The sequence below is a fragment of the Tachyglossus aculeatus genome, chromosome 16, assembly GCF_015852505.1.
Source record: "Tachyglossus aculeatus isolate mTacAcu1 chromosome 16, mTacAcu1.pri, whole genome shotgun sequence".
In the NCBI taxonomy this organism is placed as follows: domain Eukaryota; kingdom Metazoa; phylum Chordata; class Mammalia; order Monotremata; family Tachyglossidae; genus Tachyglossus; species Tachyglossus aculeatus.
The window spans coordinates 37,541,318-37,565,525 of record NC_052081.1 but is presented as its reverse complement, the minus strand read 5'-3'; the positions used below and the strand labels follow the sequence as shown (position 1 = coordinate 37,565,525).

General features: G+C 48.2%; 1 protein-coding gene and 1 non-coding gene across 2 annotated transcripts in view; both read right to left on the bottom strand.

Moving 5' to 3' along the window:
- Positions 1–24,208, bottom strand: part of FBXW4 (F-box and WD repeat domain containing 4) — a 108,037-nt gene that overhangs the window by 38,049 nt on the left and 45,780 nt on the right. The gene's annotated exons all lie outside the window — the stretch shown is intronic.
- Positions 19,485–19,622, bottom strand: LOC119938814. Its single transcript, XR_005454516.1, has one exon. It is a non-coding gene; the product is annotated as a small nucleolar RNA SNORA7 (small nucleolar RNA).

Sequence of the window (24,208 nt, the reverse complement as noted above, 5' to 3'; positions counted from 1 at the left end):
GACAAGAAGAGGGAAGAGGTGCACACTCGCTCACATGTGTGGCTTTGTGTGTGGATGGTCTGGGAGTGACTGTAAATTTTATGTGTAGGAAGAGAGTTTCCAGCTCCCCAGAGGAGGAACCGTGCTGCCCTGAGAAGGGTACTGACAACCGAGACACGCAAATCCAGCTAATAATTCTTGTGCCGAGGCCTCGCCTTCTACTGGGAGGCTGGTCCCCAGGATGCCGGCATTAGCGCCGCAGATGAAGGAACACATTGGGCAAACAGTGCAAAAGCCATAACCCTAAAGCCGGATGGGGAGCAGAGCCCCGACCACGGAGGACTGATTTGGGGTACTCAGGAAGAGAAGGCGACTTGCGCCTTATTGTTTCCAGATTGGTTTACTGCAGCTGGAATCATCCTCCTTGGCCTTGGTTTCGCCTCTTCCTCTTGCTCGTTCTCTGTCCCTGTACCAAGCTGCAGAGGGAAGAGGCTGATGGGACTTCCCTTGCCCTGACTCCAGCACTGCCCAAGTAGCACCCTGGGCTTCACTCCGAGCTTTCCACATTACACAATCTGCAGCAGCTGGCCGAGTGAAAAGAGAGCACAGGCCTGGGGGCAAAGGTTCTGGGTTCTAATCCCAGCTCCACCATTTGTCTGTTGTGTGACATCGGGCAAGTCACTTCACTTCTCTGTGCCTCAGTTACCATATCCGTAAAATGAGGATTAAGATTGTGAGCCCCAAGTGGGACATGGATTGGGTCCAACATCTTGTACCTACCCCAGTGCTTAGTACAGTCCCCAGCACATAGCAAGTGCTTAACAAATACCATAAAAAACTGGGTATCCCCAGAGACAGCCCCAGTTTCAGCCGCCTTCCCTGCACTTCAGTCTGATTCACTTCCCCATGTATTCTCTGGCCATGTAATTGGCCCTCTAGACTCTAAACTCGTTATGGGCAGGAAATGTGTCTGCTAATTCTGTTGTACTGTACTCTCCCAAGAGATTAGTACAGTGCTCTGCACATAATAAGCGCTCAATAAATACTATTGATTGATCGATTCATTGGCCCAAACATTTCCATTCACCACCTCAAAGCCTTCGTTGCTCTCCCAACTCCAAACGCCAGCGCCTATGCTCTTTCCTGAACATCACTCCCTCCTTCTTGGCATGCCCTTCTTCTTGCCAAACAATATCCTGCCTTTCCTTCAGAGAACAGCTAAGAGCTAATCTCCTCCATGCAGCCTTCCCAGATTTCCCCAGGAGGCAACTCCTGTCACTGTAGTTCCACTTGAGATACATGATTATGTTCCATCATTTGGTACTCATATATTTCTATTTCTGCCTTATGCTTTTTTATCTCTCTTACTCTGTACCTCTCTATTTAAATATTGGTCCTGACCTCCCATTAGATTGCAAGTTTCTTGACAAAGTGGCCTTCTAAGGCACTCCCTAGCATTCAGTGAAGGGCTCCTAGTGCAGGGCTCTTTATAGTGTGGAGAATGAACAGATGCTGGAGACTGACTGCACAGGCTCAGGTCTGTTCTGCAGGACCTTGGCTTTACCCAGTCTATTGGCTGGTCTCAGCTGGAAAGTGGGCAGGTGACCAGGACTCAGACTGGGCCTGACCCCAGGCAGGAAAGCCCACCTACCCCACTGTCAGGCCTTCTCAGTTCTCCCTGAGAAATCATCTGGGAACTTGTTCGCGCAAAGTGATGTAATGTCATGCATGTGCATGGACCATCCGACATGTGAGCACTCCTGGAAGCCCCACCCCATCCTCAGAGGCTGCCAGAATCACGCCAGATTCCGGACTTGCAGGCCATGCAGGGTCCAGGCCAACTGACGGGGGATACTCACAGTACCTACGCTAAAGCCAGGTGGGATCTTGTCTTTCAGATCCCCTCAACAAGTCTGAGCAGAAGCAGCACGGCTCAGTGGAAAGAGCCCGGGCTTTGGAGTCAGAGGTCAGGGGTTCAAATCCCAGCTCCACCAAATGTCAGCTGTGTGACTTTGGGCAAGTCACTTCACTTCCCTGGGCCTCAGTTACCTCATCTGTAAAATGGGGATTAAGACTGTGAGCCCCCCGTGGGACAACCTTGTAACCTCCCCAGCGCTTAGGACAGTGTTTTCCACATAGTAAGTGCTTAATAAATGCCATCATTATTATATTCAAAAGAGCAGGGTGGGATTGGAGATAGCAAGGGGAAAAGGAATCAGCTCAGAGTTACAATGACTTTGTGAACCTCCCCTCGGGCCACACTGCTCTGAGCGACACCAGAAGGCTCAGGCACTAGTTTGGTTTGGGTCCAAGCCGGCGGGTTTGGGCTGGAGTCTCAACAGGGTGGGTGGACCTGCCTCTCCTCGTTGCCCACCGCAGCTGACCGCCAGCCAGACCAATGTGTCAGCGCACCACTCCCACACAACCCACTCAGGTCATTTCCAAAACAACCGTGAGCCAACCGGGGTAGACACCTGCCCACCTCCCAACAGATGCTTCGCTCCAAGCTTTCTCTTGGCCAAAACCGGGAGCTAACTGCCTCATCTGTGAAACCGGCAGCAGACAGAGTCTGGATTGAGAAATCAAATGGACTAAGCAACAGCTTCCTGTAAGCAGCTCTGTTCGTCCTGAAAATGATCTGTTTGTCTCCTCCAGAACATCAGCAGGATATCAGGCCGGCCCTGTGCGGGGCAGGGGGGTGCTGGAGGGTGCGGGGAGAGGGAGAAAGAAGATACAACCTGGAAGAGCCTCTCCTCAACTGCCCCCCAGGGACAGATCCCAGAGAGGATGGTGGTAAGCCCACCCCGACCAGCTCTGCCTGCAACCCCATTAGGTGAAGTCCTTCTGAGAAGCAGACTTTCCAACAAGGGGAGTCTTCAAGCAGTGGCAGGAAAGGAGATCCAAAGTTAGGCTGCAGTTTGGAAGCACAGCGAGACTCACAAGGCCAGTACCCTTGGTTTCCAAGATGTTTGCCACTGTGATCCTTTGAAGGGCACTCACAAAAATGGCCTAGTCGAAACAGCACAGCCCTGGAAGTCAGAGGACCTGGGTTCCGATCCTGCCTCTGCCACTTGCTAACTGTGTGACCTTCAGCAAGTCACTTAACTTATCTGGACCTCAGTTTCTTCATCTGTAAAATTCAATGTTTGTTCTCCCTCCTATTTAGACTGTGTGCCTCAAGTGGGACAGGGATCCTGTCTAACCTGATTAAGTTGCATTCATTCAATCAATCATATATACTGAGCACTTACTGTGTGCAGAGCACTGTGCTAAGTGCTTGGGAAGTACAATTCAGCAATAAATTGAGAAAACCCCTGCCCACAACAGGCTCACAGTCTAGAAGCTATCCTAGTACTTAGAACAGGGCTTGGACACATAGTAAGGGCTTAACAAATATAACCATCATCATCTATATCAGGAGGCAGATTAAGCCCCTCCATTGTCAAAGAATGGTTTCCTCTCTGAATACTTATCTTCCTCTCTTAACTTTCCAAAGTGCTGTGCATGTGTCCCTTTACAGAAAAGCATACACTGAAGATAATACTGAGGCATTTGCTAAGCCTGGGGAGAAAATATTTGCTTTCTCCATGATCTTTCCATTTCACTCCAATTGAGGCTTCCTCTCCATTCTCCCTATCCTAGCTCCTTGACTCCTTCCACTCCCTACCTCCAGCCCCCACACTCAAACCCATGTCTAATGCTCCTTGAGTAGAAGGAAAAACAAATCTGAGCATACGAAACACACTCATCCATTCCACCCTCCAGTTCCTTTGAGTGACAGCCAGAAAAACAAGATAGGAATAGGGTAGAAAACTCACACAGGCAGGGCATAGAAAATTTTCTCCCTTTTTTATATAACAAACCTGGCCCCAACCCTGGAAGCCTCTGCTTAAGTCATGGTTTGGAAATGAGGTGTAAGGAAATTAAAGCCCTTAACTGGAAGACCACATTTATAACCCTCAAAGCAGAATCAAATAATTACGGTTATATAAATATATATATATATGTATATATATATATATATGTATACACATATATGCACACATATATCTATATATACAGATAGATAGATACTATGTTACATTAGTATATTCCCCCCTCCACACACACATACATAAAAGGGCTTGGCAAATGATGAGGAATGGCAGCAGGGAAGGCAAGGCTGGTAGCAAAGCCATCCCAGGGGATCTGGAGGGAGAAGAGACATGAGGGGAGATTCCACCCCTCGGCAGGGTCCCTTTCCAGACCCCTGCCTCCTGTTTCTCCCTGAAGCTCCTCCAGGATGGTTCTTTATCTGGCTCTTCTTTTGCTCCTCAGCTGGATGGTTATTGGTCAAGAACCTCTGATGCAGGATGCATCAGATGCAGAAGTGAAAGATTCTGATAACCAGCCAGAATTCTCGAATTAATAAAATTGATGGCTGATATATGCATACTTATACATAGCAAATAGACATCAATTTTATACACACACAAACACATATATCAATCAATGGTAATTATTGACTGCATACTGCGTGCAGGCACATGTATTAAGCACTTGGAAAAGTACAATACAGCAGAGTTGGGTGATAGGTTCCCTGCCTACAAGGAGCTTTCAACCTAATATAGTACAAGCATGACAAATCTGAGGAACCTCAAAGAGAATCAATCTGTTTCAGGCCAATTTGAAATCAGACAGGATTATCTTCCATCTGTTTACCTCTTTCCTCTACGCTTCATTCCTTCTTCAAGATCCCCAAGTCACCACTCTGCCTCCCTGTTCAAATTCAAGGATTTTCCAACACACCCTTTCCCTATGGCCAGCATGTCTGGAAGCCAAATTCCATCTCCTAAATTCCCATGGTCAGTAAATAACAAAGCTGGGCTGTTTGTTTTCCGGGAAAGGCTCACCTCTTGATGAATTTGGCATTTTGGCATGCTGAAGGCCAAAGACATCAGGGATGATTTCTACAGGAGTATCAGGGTTGGTGTAGGATGATGACGTCGCTCTGAAGAGGGTCCTCATCTTTCATGCCCCCTTAGTCCCAGGACTCAGGTCCTGGCAGCCCAGGCCTTGTCAGTCTGTGTGGGACTCGAATGCAGACCATGCAACCAGCAAGATGATGGATTCCTAGAGCTTGCATATGTATATGTATGTGTACATATACACCTAGCACAGTGCTCCGCACATAGTAAGTGATCAATAAATACCACCGACTGATACACACACCCTTATATTACTGAATTTCTTTTCTTTTTTTTTTTTCAAGTCAGCCCAGGTGTTAAGCTCTGGTGATTATTTTCTGTCCCCTCTTCTCTTCCCCTCCCTCGGCCCTCCCACCACAAGCGCTTTCAAGGCCACACAATGAGTAGGAGGAGGAGAAACATTTCTATTGACAAGGCGTTTTGTTTTTTTTTATCCCCGAGGGGGGGGCCGGGATGGGGGGAAAAAGGGGGGGAACCCCACAAACAATTTCTAATAAGCAGTTTCTCTCCTCAAAGCTAAAATGATTTTCTTTAATTGCTTGGTGGGAACGGTTTGCTGTGGGGGTCTCTCTCCCCCCCAAAAAGTCTAATTGACTTATTGAAGTTGAACAGGGGCTTTCACCTGGAGAAGCTGGCAATTACTCCCCTCATCCCACACTTGTACCTGGGCTCTCCCCATGGGGGGGCTTTGTTCCACCTAAATACAGCACCGACACAAATGTCCCCAGCAGCAGGGGAACCATGGGGAAGTGGTAATTTTCAGCCCAATGCAATTAGCCAAGGTCCTTTCAGCCTCTCCATGAATGGCGGGGAGGATTCGGCATGTGGGAACGGTGGACCAGGGTCTGCGCAGAGCAGGGCAAACAAAAGGGAGCTCTGAATTGGGCCACATAGTGAGTCGGGGGTGATGGGGCTGGAAGCGGCAGGGGTCAGCAGGAAGGTGGGTCCTGTATGGCAACAGTCGTCTACCATCCCTCGGGCCCGACTTTCCCCCTACTTAACTTTTAAGACCTAAAATGGGAGGGGAAATCAGGGGCAGTGGGGAGACGGCCCTCCTGGAAGAGCACAGGGCAATAACAGGCACTGGATGCCTGAAGTGAGGAGCTGGTGATGAAGGAACATGAGTCAGCATGAGCAAGGGTCGGATGGGAAGGAGGAGCTGGGCCTGAAATAAGGCTGATTCTGTTCCAGTCTCCCAAGCAGACCATGGCTGAAGCCCCTTGTTCTGGACTAAAGTTGAATTCTGTCTCCTCTGTCCCCCAGAAGCACGGCCAAGTTGGAGAGAAGAGGAGGTTAGAAGGAGTTCTCTCTCCACAGCAGAGAAATCAATCCACCAATCAATTTAAATTTAAGTGCCTCCTGGGTGCTGAGCACTGTTAGTCATTCTGATCTCTGGCCCCGAGGAGCTGAAATAGCAGGCCTGTCACTCCTTCATTTGGCCCACCTCTCCCACCGACCAGAACTTGCCCTTCCATTGTAATGGCATGTCTGGTGCATGAGACTCCTCCTAGGAAGGTACTGGATGGTGGTTCAGGGTATGGAAACAAAATGCAGAAGGAGGTGGGGGCCTGGCTTATGAGCTACCAGCTAAGTGGTTTACCAGAAGATCTGAGCTATAGTAAAGGAGGCTTGAGAACAGAGACAGCAGTGAAGGAAACCCCTGGCTGATGGGAAAACCAACGAAGACAGATAAGATTCAGCTAAACAGTGACCACGGAGTTGTTGAGAGGGCTCTGAAAAGTAAAAACGCCTTGCAGGAAGAAATTCACTCATTCATTCATTCAATCGTATTTATTGAGCACTTACTGTGTGCAGAGCACTGTACTAGGCACTTGAATACCGAGGTGAGTTTGAACTCACTTTATATGGGTTGCCTAACCATCAGATGACCAAGTTCCAGGACAGCCCAGAAAATCTCGCCAAGAACCATCCTGGAAATCTTCAGCTACATAAGGTACTGTGGAGAACACATGTCCCTGCCACCTCCCTCTTTCCTTCTCCCCACCCACCCAAAACACACACACACACACACACACACATATGTGATATGTATATATGTGATATGTATATCACACGCGCTTGTGTGTGTGTGTGTGTGTACATATATCCCTCAACCCCCTCCGACCCCCAGGGGTCCGGCTACCTGCACAACACTTTACAAAGTGTTGATCTAATTAAGAGCACATATGAGCTCTCCAAAAATACCATGATTACTATTCTTATTCTTCTTCCTTCCCTTCCTTCCATCTGCCCACTGCCTGCTCTTAGCACTGCCCACCACCAACCTGCAGAAGCCTAGATTATGCCTGCAGGAAGGGAGGTCCAGAAATGAAGGCAGAGCCATCTGTGTAGAACTGGCTGGGTTCCCCAGGCCAATTTGGCCCTGTTCATGTTTTCCCATCCAGGAAGACTTCTCCTAACTCATCTGAGACCATTTCACATCCCTGTGTATCGCACTGCCTTCGTTTCCAGCAGTCCCATCCCACCCATTTTGGAGGTCTTGCTCGCAAAATCTTCCACTCCACGGGACGTCCCGGGGAGCCAACTACGCAGAGGGCTCTTCGTGAAGACGAGGTCTGGACACGAAAGGGACCCTCCTAGCCCAAAGCACACACTGTTCGGAGAAGCGGGGTCAGCTTAGCCACCATGGAAGTTTCAGTAACAACGTCACCTCTTTGGGATAAGATCTCCCTCTGCAGTGTTCAGGGCCCAGGATGGGCTGGGCTGGGCTGTCCAGAGGCTGGGGGAGGGCAGTCGCCAGCCTGGTTCCACCAGCCGGGCTGCCCAGATCAGCCTCAGTGACCTCCCCGGCCGGAGTCCCGCAGCACACGCTCCGCTCGTGTCTGCCTCAGCGCATCGCTCTGAAAAAGCAGCTACCGTTGTGCACTGCTGCCAACTCGGTGAGGTCGGGCACACAGAGCACACTACTCCGGGCCAGGGGAGGCCAAGCCAGCTGGCTGCTGGGGGCCACTGAAGGTGTTGATTTTCGATCTGGCTCTCAACAGTCCTAGGCAGTCTGGAATTCAGCTAGCTCTGAAGCTCTCCGTCTCCTAAGAATCACCCCAAAGACTGGACTGCATGAGGCCCTCCGGTCAAGGGGTCTCTCCCACTGAATGCGTAGGGCCCAGTCTGAGGGGCACAGGTGGTTCTCAGCTCAGGTCCCTCGGCCCCCAAGAGCATTTCCCCCACCAGCCCAACAAAGCCAGAGCTTGTTGCTATCCGGGGCAGGCTGCAAGGCTCAGTTGTTTTCTCAGGCTTTTGCCCAAGATGAGGGACGGAGCAGGGGAATGTTGGGCTTGTGTTAAGGGCAGCTAATTCTGCTGGCACTGGCCAGCTTGTTCCTTTTCATTTTGTTCCTGCCAGGAGCCCAGAGGGGGCCGTTAGAAGGACTTCTCACTGCCCAGTGAATACAGCTGGGTCAGGCAGGGAAGGGGGAAATGAAGAGAGCTAAGTGATTTTTATTTATTTTTTAAAAATACAAAGAAAGGGACTTGTTTTGGTAGGCCAGTTAAAACCTCAAACCCTGAAGCCCCATCTCTAGACCTTTCCAAATCTTACCCATCCACCATACTCCTGCCACAACCTTAAAGCCAGGGGAGCACCAAAGGGACTTGTTTTGGTAGGCCAGTTAAAACCTCAAACCCTGAAGCCCCATCTCTAGACCTTTCCAAATCTTACCCATCCACCATACTCATCATCATCAATCGTATTTACTGAGCGCTTACTGTGTGCAGAGCACTGTACTAAGCTACTCCTGCCACAACCTTAAAGACAGGGGGGCACCTAAAGAAGATGGCCACATTCGGCATCATCAATCCAGGGCAGATATGATGACCACACTATTCCATGTGCCAAGCACTGGAGGAGATGCAATATGATCAGATTAGCCACAGTCTCTGTCCCGCTTGGGCTCACAGTCTAAGAGGGAAGGGGAATGGGTACATTTTTAATCACCAATTTTACTGTTGAGGAAACTGAGCCACAGAGAAGTTAAGTGGCTCACCCAAGGTCACACAGCAGACAAGTGGGAAGCACTGTGGTCTAATGGAAGGAGCATGGGTCTGGGAATCAGAGGACCTGGGTTCTAATCCTGTCTCTGCCACTTGTCTGCTGTGTGACCTTGGGCAAATCACTTCACTTCTCTAGGCTTAAATGGGGATTCACTACCTGTTCTCCCTCCTATTTCGATGGTGAGTCCTACATGGGACCTAATGTGGGACCTATGTGGGACCTATATGTTGCCAACTTGTACTTCTCAAGCGCTTAGTACAGTGCTCTTCACACAGTAAGTGCTCAATAAATACAATTGAATGAATGAGTAATCATCTTGTATCTACCCCAGTGCTTAGTATAGTTCTTGATCTACAGTAAGCGCTTAGTAAATATCAATCAATCAATGGTATTTATTGAGTGCTATGTGCAGAGCACTGTACTAAGTGCTTAGGAGAGCACAACACAACAGAATTAGCAGAAACATTCCCTGCCCATAATGAGTTTACTGGCAGAGCCAGGACTAGAACCCAGATCTCCTGATGCTCAGGCCTGGGCTCTATCCACTAGGTCACATTGCTTCACCAAGTAGTACTTAGTAGTAAGCAGCGTGGCTCAGTGGAAAGAGCACGGGCTTTGGAGTCAGAGGTCATGAGTTCAAATCTCAGCTCCGCCAATTGTCAGCTGTGTGACTTTGGGCAAGTCACTTAACTTCTCTGGGCCTCAGTTACCTCATCTGTAAAATGGGAATTAAGACTGTGAGCCCCCGTGGGACGACCTGATCACCTTGTAACCTCCCCAGCGCTTAGAACAGTGCTTTGCACAGAGTAAGCGCTTAATAAATGTCAACATTATTAGTAGTAGTAGCAGTAAGTAACATTCGCTCCCTCTCCCCACCCACCTCATCCCTAAGACCACACCATGCCACGTTGGCAGCATGGTTCCCAGGCACAATTATCTGGATCCTTCGTGACTGTTAATCAATCAATCCATGGTATTTATTAAACTCTGACTCCTTGCAGGGATCTTGGGAGAGTATACTGAAACAGAGTTGGTAGGCACATTCCCTGCCCACAGTGAGCTTACAGTGTGGAGACAAAGTCTGTAGGCTCCTTGTGGGCGGGGGTCATGCCAATCTACTCTAGTACAGCACTTAGTACAGTGCCCTACAAGAAGTGAGTGCTCCATAAATACCACTGATTGACTGATTGATGGATCATGAGTGGAAAAGCAAGGATCACCAGCCCAGATCCAACCAGGCCTTGGAAAAAGAGGGAGATGGAGGGCAAGACAGGTCATCAGCAGTAGCGCTCTATTAGTCCCGTGGAGTCAAAAGAAGACAACAGGGCAGAAGCGCCACCCAAGTACTCAAGGTGATAAATTATCCTTTTTTCCACGGGGAGGAAAAGTCTCTGGACAGCAAAGCAGCCAGGGCAGCAGGTGCAAGATGAGCAGGATAGCCTCACCTCCACCCAACTCAGCCATGAAATGACTGCTGGATCTGTCAGCTCCCTAGTAACACGCTCTGCAGCCCTCTTCCCCCACAGCCCCCAGGTCCGTCCTTGCCAGGAAAGCCAAGCCTGCAGAGTAGTGCCCTCGATCTCCCTTCCCACCCCCATTACTGTCATTGGAGCTGGGCAAGTCCTTACCCTAGCCAAACTTGTTGAATTCCAGCCTCCACCCTAGTCAAAAAGCATATCCCGGCTACAGCCTGGGATAACACTCACTGCCGCGTCTGCTGAGTCCTGACCTTGCCAATCTCAATAACCCAGGTCACGGTTTGCTCTCAATGCATCTCCCAGGGCCCCTGGAACATCCAAAAGGCTTTGGGGAATATGTCTGTTACACTGTCATGTTATACTCTCCCAAGTGCTTAGTAGAGTGTCCTGCACACTGTACGCGCTCAATAAATATGGCATTGATTTGGTTGTGACTGTACTCGATGGCTGCACCCTGAGGCCCCGACCACTTCCCTTCACTACCAGACTGGTTGGACTCTGATCGTTATCTTTAATGTTATTTCTGTAATTATATTATTTTATCTTTTTTTTTTTGGTGTCTGTCACCAAACCCTCTCTTACCTTATTCTTAAGATTGCAGCTGCATCTGATTCTCTCCTGCGTATTTCTTTTCCAGCACTTAGTTTGGTGTTTTGTACAGAGTAGGTGCTTATTAAATACTACTACTTGCCCTGCCATTTCAACAACAGCTGGGCCACTGGGTCTGAGCGTGGCTTAGTGGAAAGAGCACGGACTTGGGAGTCAGAGATCATGGGTTCTAATTCCAGCTCCACCACTTGTCAGCTGTGTGACTTTGGGAAGACACTTAATTTGACTTTGGGAAAGACTTTGGGCCTCAGATACCTCATCTGTAAAATGGGGATTAAGACTGTCAGCTCCACATGGGACAACCTATCTACCCCAGTGCTTAGAACAGTACTTGGAACAACATAGTAAGTGCTTAAATACCATCATTATTATTATTATTATTATTATCATTATTATTATTATTATTATTATGTGACAGAGAAGAGTTTCAGCCACAGGAAGAAATTAAGGTCAGGGCTATAATAAATCAAGGAATTTGGAGTTTAGAAGACTGGTATAGGACAACCTCTTCAAGATCATTGCCCCAGAAGGACCTGACCAATTATAGCTGGGTTTTTTTTTGTGGGGGGGCAGCATTAAATTTGTTAAGTGCCAGATGCTGTGTTATGCACAGGGGTACATACAAGCTAATCAGGCTGGACACAGTCCAGGTCCCACATGGGGCTCACTGTCTTAATCCCCATTTTACAGATGAGGTAACTGAGGTACAGAGAAGTGAAGTGACTGGCCCAAGCTCTCAAAGCAAACAAACGGCAGAGCCAGGATTAGAACTCACAGGTCCTCCTGGCTCCCAAGCCCGTGCTCTATCCACGAGGCCATACTGTTTCTCATCCAAGTCCTTTGGTCGCTGGCTGCTGAATGTGTGCTGCCATGAAGGAATTCAGAGAATGATTACTACTATGTACGATATTTAAAACCAATCCATCCATATCCTTATAATCTGCCATTCCCCCTGTCTAATTTATTCTAATGTCTGGCTAACCCTCTAGATTATAAACTAGTTGTAGGCAGGGATCCTGCTGCCAATTCTACTGTATTGCACTCTCCTAAATGTTTAGTACAGTGCTCCGCACACAGTCAGAACTCAATAAATACCCTTGATTGATTGATTTATTCCACCTTGGGCCATACGACCCACTGGCTACTTAAGGTTATTTGGAAACATTCAAGATCCTTTTTACAAATGTGAAAATCATGTCAAATACCTTAAAGAGCAACTCCACCTAACTGCTTGGGTAGGCTGAACTACAAAAATGATGGCATTTATCCTGGGCCCTGAAGGCCCACAAATCCAGATTTAATGGGGCAAGTTCGGGGAGAGGGAGGTGGAGAGAAGCCTGCCAAATGGAGCTCGATTAAAAGGAAAACCTGGGGAGGGCCGGCTCCAGCACGGCCTGTGGTCCCAAAATTGGCTCCAGAACCACAGTCCATATTGGGAACGCGAAACCCTGACCCCAAATTCCCCAGAGCCGCTAGAGTTATATTCAGGTTATGGGGAGCACAGCCACTAACGTGGCCCACCCCCGACTGCTAGAGCCTGTTAAACATTGCCGTAGTGACACCTGTGCTTGCCGGGTACCACCTGCCTCACAAGGAGCTGTGAAACTGCTGATGGTTATTTAACACATATTAATGCTTCTCCGTGGTGTTTTGCAAACACTCTCGGCTCTATGAAGTGCTCAGGTAAGCGCTATCCTCAGAGCAGTGAGAGATTCCCAGCAGCCCCGTGTTATTTACTCCCAGCAAACTGCTTCAACTCATTCTCCTCCGCCTGGTTTTCCAAAGAGACTGTCAGTGCTCCCCACCAGTCCTTTATCCAAAGTAGGGATGGGAGGAGGAACTCCCTGACTCCCTGATTCCGGTCTGATGGTTGGAGGCTCGTAAATATCCGAGGCTCTGAGTCATGTCCTCTCCCCTACCCTGCCCATGTGCATACAAACTTCAAACACCATATTCCTCCTCACTCTTTAATCTGCTCTTCAGAGGGGATAGATAAGATTGATGTCTTCTAACTGCAATCAAATCAATCAATGTTATTTACTGAGGGCTTACTGTGGCAGAGCACTGTACTAAGCGATTGGGAAGGTAGGATATAGAGATGGTAGATACTTCACCTACCCATAACAAGCTTACAGTCTACAGACTGCAAGGTCCCTTTCTCCCCTACTAAAGCTGGGCAACTTTTAAACTGAAGGATAACGCTACTACTGTGGCAACAGGAGAAAAAAAGTCCAGAAGTACAGGTCCAGTGAGAAACACGCTTCCACAGTGAGGAGCAAGACAGTAGAAGGCAGGGGGTAGCAGCACCAATTGAGCCAAAGAGTCTAGATTCAATCACCTGTCCCCTGGGCCATCTTCCAATCCTGGTGAAACGATCAGGGGGTTTTCAGATGATGAGCATTGAACTGTTGGCTTGGGTTTTATCCCATCAGACCCACCCAAGCAGCCTCTTTTCCCCGATGCAGTCCACGTTGTCTGTCTCAAACATGGTTCCACCTTGGCCCTATGCTAGCTCCCTAGTCTCTTGTTGCCTCTCATCAGTCAATCACTCGATTTTATTGAGCACTGACTGTGTGCACAGTACTGTACTAAGCACTTGGGAGAGTACAATATAACAATATAACAGAGTTGGCAGACACATTCCCTGCTCTCATCAGCAAAAAGTAGTCACCGCCCTTCTTCACTGTTGGGAAAGGAGAGCGCAAGGTAATCTGGGCTCTTAAATTTTCACCCAATCCTGCCTTGGGAGAGGTCAGAAGTAGCCTGCTCTAGAACAGCACTGTGGAAACAAAGGCAGGAGTGGCAGTCAAGCAACGAAGTACAATCAACTACAGCCAGCCCCATCCCGGGGTATGCACACACATAGCCACACGCACACACCCATGTACACCAACATGCACGTGTGAAGGGACAGCAGGGACTGGCTAGAGCCCAGAGCCACGCACACAGCTGCACTTCAGTTTTAAATCCAATGGAGAAAACAGGAGGGGGGAGGGAGGGGTGTGCAAAGCGAAGCGGCAATATTGGCTACCGCTCTGTTAACTTTCATGATCTCCTAATTGCTTCCTCTGATCATCACATTTCTTCTCTTCTCCTTTCATTTGAGGGGCAGAAGAGGGGAGGGTGGAGGGATGTTGGAGAGCGAATGTGGAGGGGGCTTTTTTTTTTGAGGGGGGAGATGGAAACAAGCTGTTGGCCACGGGGGGTTTCTTAAGTTGCCCGCTCCAATAAATCTCAGGGTCCATCCGTCACCTTGGCATGGCCCTCTTTCTCCAGAGGAAATGGGCTTTTTCTCTCTATTAGCAGTCTGTGCCTACTAACCATAGCAGGGACTCCCAGCTCATTTAAAATCCCCACCAAAGCAAGGAGAGGCTTCGTTGAGCATGGACTTCATTGAGCTGCTTCATTGTAGCAGCATGGCCCAGTGGATAGAGCACGGGCTGGGAGTCAGAAGGATCTGGGTTCTAATCCTGGATCCACCACTTATCTGCTGTGTGACCTTAGGCAAGTGACTTCACTTCACTGAATCTCAGTTACCTCATCTGTAAAATGGGGAATAAGACTGAGCGCCCCATGTGGGAAAGGGACTATGTTCAACCTGATTTGCTTGTTATCTACCCCAGCGCTTAGAACAGTGCCTGGTACATTGTAAACGCTTAACAAATACCATAAAAAATAAAAAAAGGGGCTACCGTTTCAAGGGAGCAGAGGAGATGTCAGGATCAGGAGGGAGAAAGGCCAATAATCTGAGCATTAGAATGAGCAGTAAATGTTAAACTTCACATTTGCACTGTAGACATCTCGGCATCGAGAGAACCCTCCAAGTAAGAATTCACGCCCTCACAGGAACCTTGGTGATGGAAGGATTTTCCACCACAATAAAAAGGATATTGTAATGAACTCTATATTGCACTTGACCATCTGATCTAGTTCTTATTTCAATCTCTAACCTTACATATTAGCAGAGCAGGTTTACTGAGCTGAACCAAGGACGGGAAACATTTTAGAGTCGGGGGAAGCAGCATGGCCTAGGGGAAAGAGCACGAGTCTGAGAGTCAGAGGACTTCGGTTCCAATCTCAGTTCCACCACTTCTATGCTGTGTGACCTTGGGTAAATTACTCGACTTCTCTGTGCCTCCATTATTTCATCTGGAAAATGGGAATTAAATCCTCGTCCCTCCAGTTTAGACTGCGTCCCACCTGATTATCTTGTATGTACCCCAGCACTTAGTACAGTGCCTGTTACATAGTAAGCACTTAACAAGTACCATAAAAAGGTTATTTCAGATACACTAAGAACTAGTTCTTTAAAAAAAAAAAAAAGCACGAGGAAGAGAGTTTTCTTAAATGGCTTCTGAATTCTCCGAGACTAATTTGTGCCATTAGACGTAGGACCCTAAATCAGCAGCGAGAACATTTTGAAGATTTTATCGTCAGGTTGAATGAAACAACCCCATGGGGATAAGACCTTCCCAAAGCTGTGATTGTGCATCACCACAGACCTTGTTGAGAGAGCAAAATGTTTGTCCATAGCACCTAATGACCCTCTGGGAAAAGGATAAAGTTCTAGGGTCTGCTTGGAAGGAGTAGCCTTGTCAACCAATAGGTATTAGAAAATTGTCCCCACTCATTTTTTTTTTTCCCCAGTGAATTTGGTCGATGCCCAAATAGACTGTGGAAGGACTGCAAACTCCTTGTGGGCAGGGAACATGTTTACCACTCTGCTGTACTGTGCTCTCCCAAGTGCTTAGTACACTGCTGTGCACACAGAAAGCACTCAATAAATACCACTGATTGATAAATGATCAAATGTGGCTTTCCCCAAGAAGTTGGAGTCCTCCGGAGACTCGTTCCTTACCCTTGTCCACAGACTCACAAGGAGAAAGTCAATCTTCATTTCCTTTAGGTTTTCCCCTCATGCAAACCCCAAGACAGCAAGACTTCAAAGAAAACCAACTGTCTTTCCAGCACCCAAATTCCAGTTATTTTCCTCTTTTGCTCCCACCCCCACCTATCCAAACCCCCCGCCCTCCCCCTCCCGCTTTTCAAGTCCCCATGCGTGCAAGTCTCTAGGGAGCGAAAAGAATTCAGACTGAAAGCGATTCCTCTCTCCTCCCTCTGCTCCTAACTCCCTCCTGAAATACAATTTTACTTTTAAAAGGATAAACGAGCCCACGAAATCCCCAAAGAGGCCTGCTGCACTCTTCCCCTTGTAATGAAACCTTGTAATGAAATGCCCTGCACTCCAATTAGTAAGAAATGCTAATTTTCTCCAGTTGAGCACCCCCTATAGATGTATCTAATTTGTTTCAATGCTTTCATCTCTCCCCTCCATCGCGTTTTCATTTAAAGGTTATGATCTGTTTGTGCCCTTCATGCCGGGCCCTGACAAGACACCCATCGGAGGGAGCGACCTGCCCCTGCAACCTTTCTAACCCCCGCCCTCCACACAACCAAAGCTTTTTGTCTTTCTGGCTCTTTAGGAAGTGCCGACACAGACAAGAGGGGCTAGAGAGAACAGAGAAAAAAGAAAGAAGTGAAATCGGCATTTAAAGGAAATAAGGAAGAGGAAAGCGGAGGGGGGAGGACAGAGAATGACTATTTGGTCATCAAGATTTTTTCCCCCCAACGGAGGGAAACCCACTACATTAGAACAGCCCAGGGTTCCACTGGGGGTGGGAATGGGGGGCTAAGCCTGGCAAGGTCTTACAGTCTCTCTAAGACCCTTCAGCATATTTGTAATGAGGCTCCCTGCATGGCAAGAGGCTGCACAGACAGGAGAGTCAGGGAGAAAAAGCTGCACATGGGTGAACTTTAATACACCTTCTTGCAACAGTCTCTCCTCTTCACATCTGGCTCCCAGATCGCCAAACTGCAGTCCCCACGCAGGGTGACGGCAGACGCCGACTCTCTCACGGATCTATAGTGAAACTACTCCCCACCACGGCCGGCACTCAGGCCTTCCGGATTAGGCTAGCCCTCGGCAGTGTGACCTAGTGGAAAGAACTAGCATTAGGAGTTGGAAGAACTGGGTTCTAATCCCGCTCCACCACGTACCTTGAGCAAGATGCTTAACCTCTCTGTGCCTCGGATCCCTCGATGACCAAATGGGGATAAGTCACCCGTTCTCCCTCCCCCAAGCTCCATGTGGGACGGAGACTGTGTCCAATCTGATTACTTTGAAACTGGCCCAGCTCTCAGCACAGTGCTTGGAACATAATAAATGTGGAATAAATAATGTTATTAATAAAAGGGCAGCACAGTTTTGCTGGGAGTGGAGGTTGCAGGAGAAAGTATCGGGGCACTTGCCCTCCCCACCCACCACTGGGCCAGGATGGCCTATCAACTCCTAGGACGGTCAGCTAGAACCCAACAGCGTTATAACATCCCCAACTCTGTTTCTGGGTTCTTTGTCTCAGGGAGGTTTAAGGAAAATGGGTTCCAGAGTTGATGCTGAGAGAGAAGGAGAAAGGCTAGACAAGATTCCACCCTCCAATTCTCCATTAAAAAAAATGGGCACTGAGGGGTTCAGGGTTCTGTACCTTCCCAGAGGAAAGGAGGCTGGGAGAATTCAGAACTCAATGACCCTGTCCCTCAATCCCTTTAAAGCAGTTTGGGCCCACTTTAAATCTTCGATAGCTTGTCAGAGTGGACCGATGCTACCACACTGACCAAAATCCTGTAGGCATTTCATAAGGACTGAAGAATTCCATCTCAGGGAAATATTCCCATGACTAACTCCAAAGGCTAAGATCCTCTATCTCCAGAGCAAGGAGGCGCAGACAGCACCCTAAACTCTGACCCAACCTTGAACTTTGAGAGAAAGATCCCCACGCAATTTCTGACACCTGGTCATCCTGCTGACGATCCCAGCAGGAGCCAGTTAAGCTCAATACTGTCAGGGTACGCAGTGGAAATGTTTCACTGATTCCACTTCACAGAAGGTCCCCAAAAGGTCAGAGATGAGCTTTCCCATATTCCTGAAGAATAGATCACTTCTACCCAAGTGCTCTCCAAAGCTCCCATCCTAACCAGGGTTTAATTCCCCACCTTTTTTCCCCATTGTTTGGTATTTATTAAGCACTTACTATGTATAAGCACTGGAGTAGGTACAACTTAGATCGGACACAGTCCCTGTCCCACATGGGACTCACAGTCTAAGTAGGAGGGCGGACAGGTATTGATTCCCTATTTTGCAGTTGAGGAAACTGAGGCCCAGAGAGGTTGTTACTTACCCAAGATCATATAGCAGGCAAGTGGTGGAGCCAACATTAGAACTCAGGTCCTCTGACTTTTTTTTTAATGGCATTTGTTAAGTGCTTACTATTTGCCAGGCACTGCCCTGAGCACTGGGGAAGATACAAGGTAATGAGGTTGGACACAGTTCATGTCCCACATGGTGCTCACAATCCTAATCCCCATTTTACAGACAAGATAGCTGAGGCATAGAGAAGTGAAGTGACTTGCCCAAGGTCACAGAGCAGACAAGTAGTGGGGGCAGGATTAGAACACAGGTCCTTCCGACTCTCAGGCCTGCACTCTCACCACTAGACAATGCTCCTTTTTATTGCTTCAAAGGCCTGACTCCCAGGCTGGTGCTCTTCTTTCCGCTAGGCCAAGCTCATTTCCTCCACTTCTGTATGTATGTGGATTTCTGAATGTAGACATCTGAACACGTCTACCAACCCTGTTATGTTGTACTCCACAAAGTGCTCACTACAGTGTTCTGCACATAATAAGCACTCAATACCAATGATTGATCGATTCTGTCCAAGTTGGGCACCTCCTGAATAAATGCCCCATCTTTACGACTCCGTTCCTTTTAGGTGTCTGCAAATGGGGGACTGTGTCTGCCCTCAGTTGTCATGGCCCAGAATTTCCTTTCTCCGTGAATCTCTGGCCTCATCCCACCCTCCACCAACTTCTAGATCCTGCCTATGCCCTCCCAGGTGGACTGCCACATGAGCCCCCTTGGAGTCCTCAGATATCAATGTCACCTCCCCGTCTTCTGAGACCCATGCCCTGCCTTTGCTCCCATCAAGTTTAGTACATATACCTCAGGGCTTTCATCCTGTGAGTGGAGTTCTAACATACTGCAAGCAAGCCTTCCCCAATCTATTTCCCAGAACCCTTAGCCATATAAATGGCACTTTTGAGTTCATTGACATCCGCACTCAGGCCTTGTGTATATATGTTTATTTGGATCATTCATGTCTTGTCTTATGCCGTCGAGTCGTTTCCGACCCACAGCGACATCCCAGACACATCTCTCCAATAACGCCCCGCTCTCCATCTGCAATCATTCTGGGTAGTGTATCCATACACTTTCTAGGTAAAAATGTGGAAGTGGTTTACCATTGCCTCCTTCCGTGCAGTAAACTTGAGTCTCCGTCCTCGACTCTCTCCTAAGCCGCTGCTGCCGAGGGACGGGTGAGTTCTGACTTGTATCAGATTGCCTTCCACTCGCTAGCCACTGGCCAATCTAGGAATGGAATGGGTACGCCTCTGCTTGACTCTCCCTTCCACTGCCGAGACTGGTAGAGTACTGGAAACTCTCCAGGTGCAACCCTGAGAGGTGACTGACCACTCCAGTGGTATATATTTTTCTATTTGTCTCCTCTGTTAGAGTGCAAGCTCCTTGTGGGCACAGAATGGGTGATTTCATTATTCTGTACTTCTCAAGCACTGAGTATAGCTCACTGCACCAGGTGAATGCACAAACAATTAGTACAGTGATGATGACAACGACTACTACTACCACTACTACTGCTCTGAGGAGGGTTCTGTGCATGTTCAGGGGTTCCCGAGGCCTCTATTTTGGGAAACTCCTATAGCTGTTACATCCTCAGGGACAGGACCCTCTACCTCCTGGTGCTTGGATTCTTTTCTGCCCTCAAAATCTGCCATCGACCCCAGCTTACAAGACCCTCTGTTGAGTGCGGCCACCATGAGACAAAGCATTATTATTTATAGGGGAAACCCGAATCCCCCCCCATCCCCCAAACAACACAAGCCTGCATTAAAATCAACACTCCGTGAACACACAAAATTGACAGGGCGGAGGGGGGAGGACACACTGTATACAAAGATCGGGCTCTTTGGGGACGCACTGCATTTGTCTCCCATGTTAGCTCCAAGTGACTAAGCGCAGAGTGGGAAATAACATTTCGGAGAACCCGTCTGGGCCCAGCGGTCCAGCCTCCCTTTCACTGGGAAGATGCCTCTGCCCGTTTGAAAATACGGGCATTGTGTGGAGACATGTTAATGTATGCGCTGCACATTCCTGGAGTTAGCAGGGGCGAGCCGGCCTTGAGCCCCAGGCCTTCCATCCCACTGATTGTCACAGGCAGCGACATGCTGCATATGCCACCTGGTTGTCCCCCCAAGTGCCCGCACGGATGTAAATTGTGGGAAGAGGCCCGCTGAGTGCCGCGGTTTTATTGTCTCAGAAAGATTGGACTAATTACTCGCCTAAACTCGCAAGCAATGCGCTGGCTTCTTACAAAGCCAGGGAGTGGAGAGCGGGAGGAACGACAGTGGGGGAGATGGTTGGATGGGGGGAGGACAAGAGAAAGGAGAAGAGGGTGAAGGGGGAAGGAAAGGGTGGGAAGAGAGTGAGAGACAGAGAGAGAGATTGAGGAAGAGAGGGAAAGGGAGAGGGAGAGAAGCCAAGAGATGCATTTCAAAGTTCCTCGAGCAGTTGGGGTGGGGGAGGCGAGGGCAGCAAAGCTGGGCCTGATGTGAAATCATACAGAGGTCAGAGCTGGGTCTCCCACCCTTGTGAGAAAGTAGTGAATCAGGGACGGTTTATCAAACAATCATTTTTCCTTTTGAAACCAGGAGGCAGCAGCTTGGACAATCCTGCAGATGTGCTTGATGAGTTTGGGACAAAAATGGGCCTTCTCGGTCCCCCCTCCCCTCCCCTCTTTAAGGGCTCCCATCGGGGGTTGCTTCTCCCTCCACTGCCTCTCGGGCCCTCCCCTCCCTTCTTCAGTGGTCAGCTGAGACCCCCACCCACTGCTCGCTTTTGTATTCTTGGCCTTTGGACACACTGACAGAGCCCTTTATGAGACCCCAATCAAGACCCCCATGTCACAGGTACCTAGTAGAGATACCAGACCTTTTCAAATGAGGAACAACAAGGAAAATGTGCTGGTCCATTGTCTCCTCGCCGCACTAAGTGAGATGAAAGGGCCCATGCCGCCCCCTCCCCACAGACAGCCTGCCAATCACCCCCAGTTATTAAGGTCACAATGTGTAAATTCTTTTGACCTGCACCTAATCAAAGATGCCCCGGCCCTTTCAAATAGGAATGGGGAGGAGGGAAGGGGAACCACTGCCCCTCAACCCGGTAAACACTGCGACACCTCCCTCAATAAATTTCTCTCTCCGCTTCCCTCCCGACTTTCCATCCCAATCTATATACCCTTTGGTTTCCCCCCAACCCTATTATTGTCACTTCACTCCCGCCATCCACAAATGATAGGGCCCTGTCATTGTTTTAACATCACCCAAAATAATCACCCAGATTGTTTTAGACTTTGAGCCCACTGTTGGGTAGGGACTGTCTCTATATGTTACCAATTTGTACTTCCCAAGCGCTTAGTACACTGCACATAGTAAGCGCTCAATAAATACGATTGATGATGATGATTGTTTTATTTTCTTCAACTGTGAAGGAAGACAGAAGGGTATTCTAACAGACCTGAGGTTAGAAGTGGGGCAAGAGGACTGGGGTCCTCAAGATGCTTGGGTGTCCAACTTCTGGGCAGAATTCTACCAAATAGTGAAGTGGTCCCTCTCGGTTGACCTTTGCCCAGCTTTACAGGTGCAATAAAATATAAGGGCCAACTTGTCCAACTTCTTGAGATAGCTTCGCAGGCTCACAAATGGAAAAGAAACCACGGCTGACCCTAGAAATGCCTGGAGAGGTAGGCCTGAGGGAGGAGAGAGAAAAATAGCAATCAAGCTGAAGGCAGAGCAAAAAACGTTATGAGGGGAGAAGAAATTCTGAAAGTTTTCTTTCTGAGAAAACAAAAAAGGGGTGATAAAATGCCCAACAACTGAGCAACATTAAAGTTGGATATTTCCGAGAGTAGGATGTGTATTTTCCCACATTAAACACTTCATTTCTATTTAAAGGAATATGTGTCCTCAGTCCTGTCAGAAAGTGTGTTTTCAGTAGGTGTTTTGAATGGACACAATGGCTGAATTTGGGAATATTCTTCCAATAGCAGGCATCTCCCTGTGTGCAGCAGGGAGTCAGAGGAATGGTTGTACCCTAGCATGGGCAAGCCCAGAGTGACTGCTACTCCCTTAATGTGATGTTCTGCAAGAATACCACCTTAGCAATATAAGAGAACTGAGTACATATGGATCCATGGATCAAAATAACTACTATTTTTTATATGAAATTTAGTGATCATATTCTAATGTGTTCATTCCTCTCTAATGAACTCAGCCCTATGGTACCTGGGACCAACTCAAGACTGGGCACTTTCAGTTTCAATATTTTAATGTCACAAACAGGGAAGAAGGATGTCCTCTTTCCAGTTATTAAGTGCTTAGTACAGTACTCTACACACAGTAAGCACTCAAAAAATACCATTGATTGATCTAAGTTGTGTGCTGCATCCAATCTCAATGACCTACCAACACACTTTTTCCCCAATTTGAGAGCCGTGATTCAAAATCCTGATCAGTTAATGGTATTTACTGAAAACTTATTAAGTGTGGAATGCTGTACTAAGCACTCTAGAGAAGAGATAACCCAAATCACAGAATCACAGGGCTGGACAGGACTTTGACAATCTACAAATTCCTTTTTCCATTTTTTTCCCCCAACTTCAAGCTTGGCTCCACCACTTCTCCCTTGGGGGACTGATCTCATTCGAAATTCAAAACTACTGAGCGGGAGGATGGTTTCCAAACCACAGGACTGTGAGGCCACAAATAATCTACCGGGGCTGTGACGGCCCCCACCACCACGGCAAGCTCAAGGTTCCTACTTCCCAATCACCTTTCGTCCGAGTATCTGAGGTCTCCCTGGACAACTCATTCAGGCTCACAACTCCCAAACAAGGAAGAAGAGGACCTGAAAATGGCTGAAATGATAGCTCCACCTGCAGAAACAGAATCCAGCAGCTGCCCTCCAGTGGCGTTAGCCATCAGAATTAGTCCTCCCTCCCGTCCTGGTCTTGTCGGGTGCAAGTGCACACAGCTGAGAACAACCAGAGGAATGGAACATCCTAGAGGAGAAGGAAAGCTCCATGGAGAAATAAAGAGAGAGGAACAGATATTTCAAGCCCAAACAGCACTCCACATTTTATGTCTACAGCCTCCAAAGGTCAGGACATGCAGGACTTGTGAGTGCACTTGATGCGGGCTGGGATACGGCTTTTATTAATGCGAGGCGGATGGCTCCGTGGTGGGAGGCTTTGTGTCTGGTGAGAGAAATGTCCCCGTCCTCACAGAATGCATGTTTCACGAGGTGTGGCTGATTTGGGAACTTGGCTGTAATTGAACATCCTTTACTCTTTTTCCCCAGCTTCCTCTACGCCCCACTCCTCAAGAAAACAACAACAAAAAAGTAACCAGACGGGGGCCTAGGGGCAGTGAAAGGTTTAGAGGAAAAGTTGTTTTTTTTTTTTAAAAAAAAGCATTTCACGTTGCAAGGAACGCTCATCTTTCTCAAAGTGGAGAGGACTTTGGAATTTCAGACAAAACACACAAAAGAATTGCCAAGCAATATTCCAGGCCCCTGGTGCATACCACTGGTGAGCAGGTGCCGTCAGCTAAATGCAAGATTCCAGCTTCCATTTGGACATATTGAGGCCAATTCTCCGGAAGTCTGACATTGCTCTCTAGTAATAGCTCTGAGCACAAGGTAGAAAGCAATGCACTGAATAGCCCACAGTGGTCTGAAATAATTAATGCTCCATCGCAGAAGATCTACCTGTTAATGCTCTCCTGGAGGATCGACTGCACAGCCAGAAGTTAATCTTCGGCATTGGAAGAGTTGGGCTAAATGATATTAGGAGACACTTTCATTCTTATGATTCTCTGGTCCCCTTCTTGCCTACTTCTCCCCTTCTGGTTCTCTCCTTGCCCCCAAAGAGAAACCAAGGCTGCAGGCTTTTAACATTGGAACATACTTCCCCAATT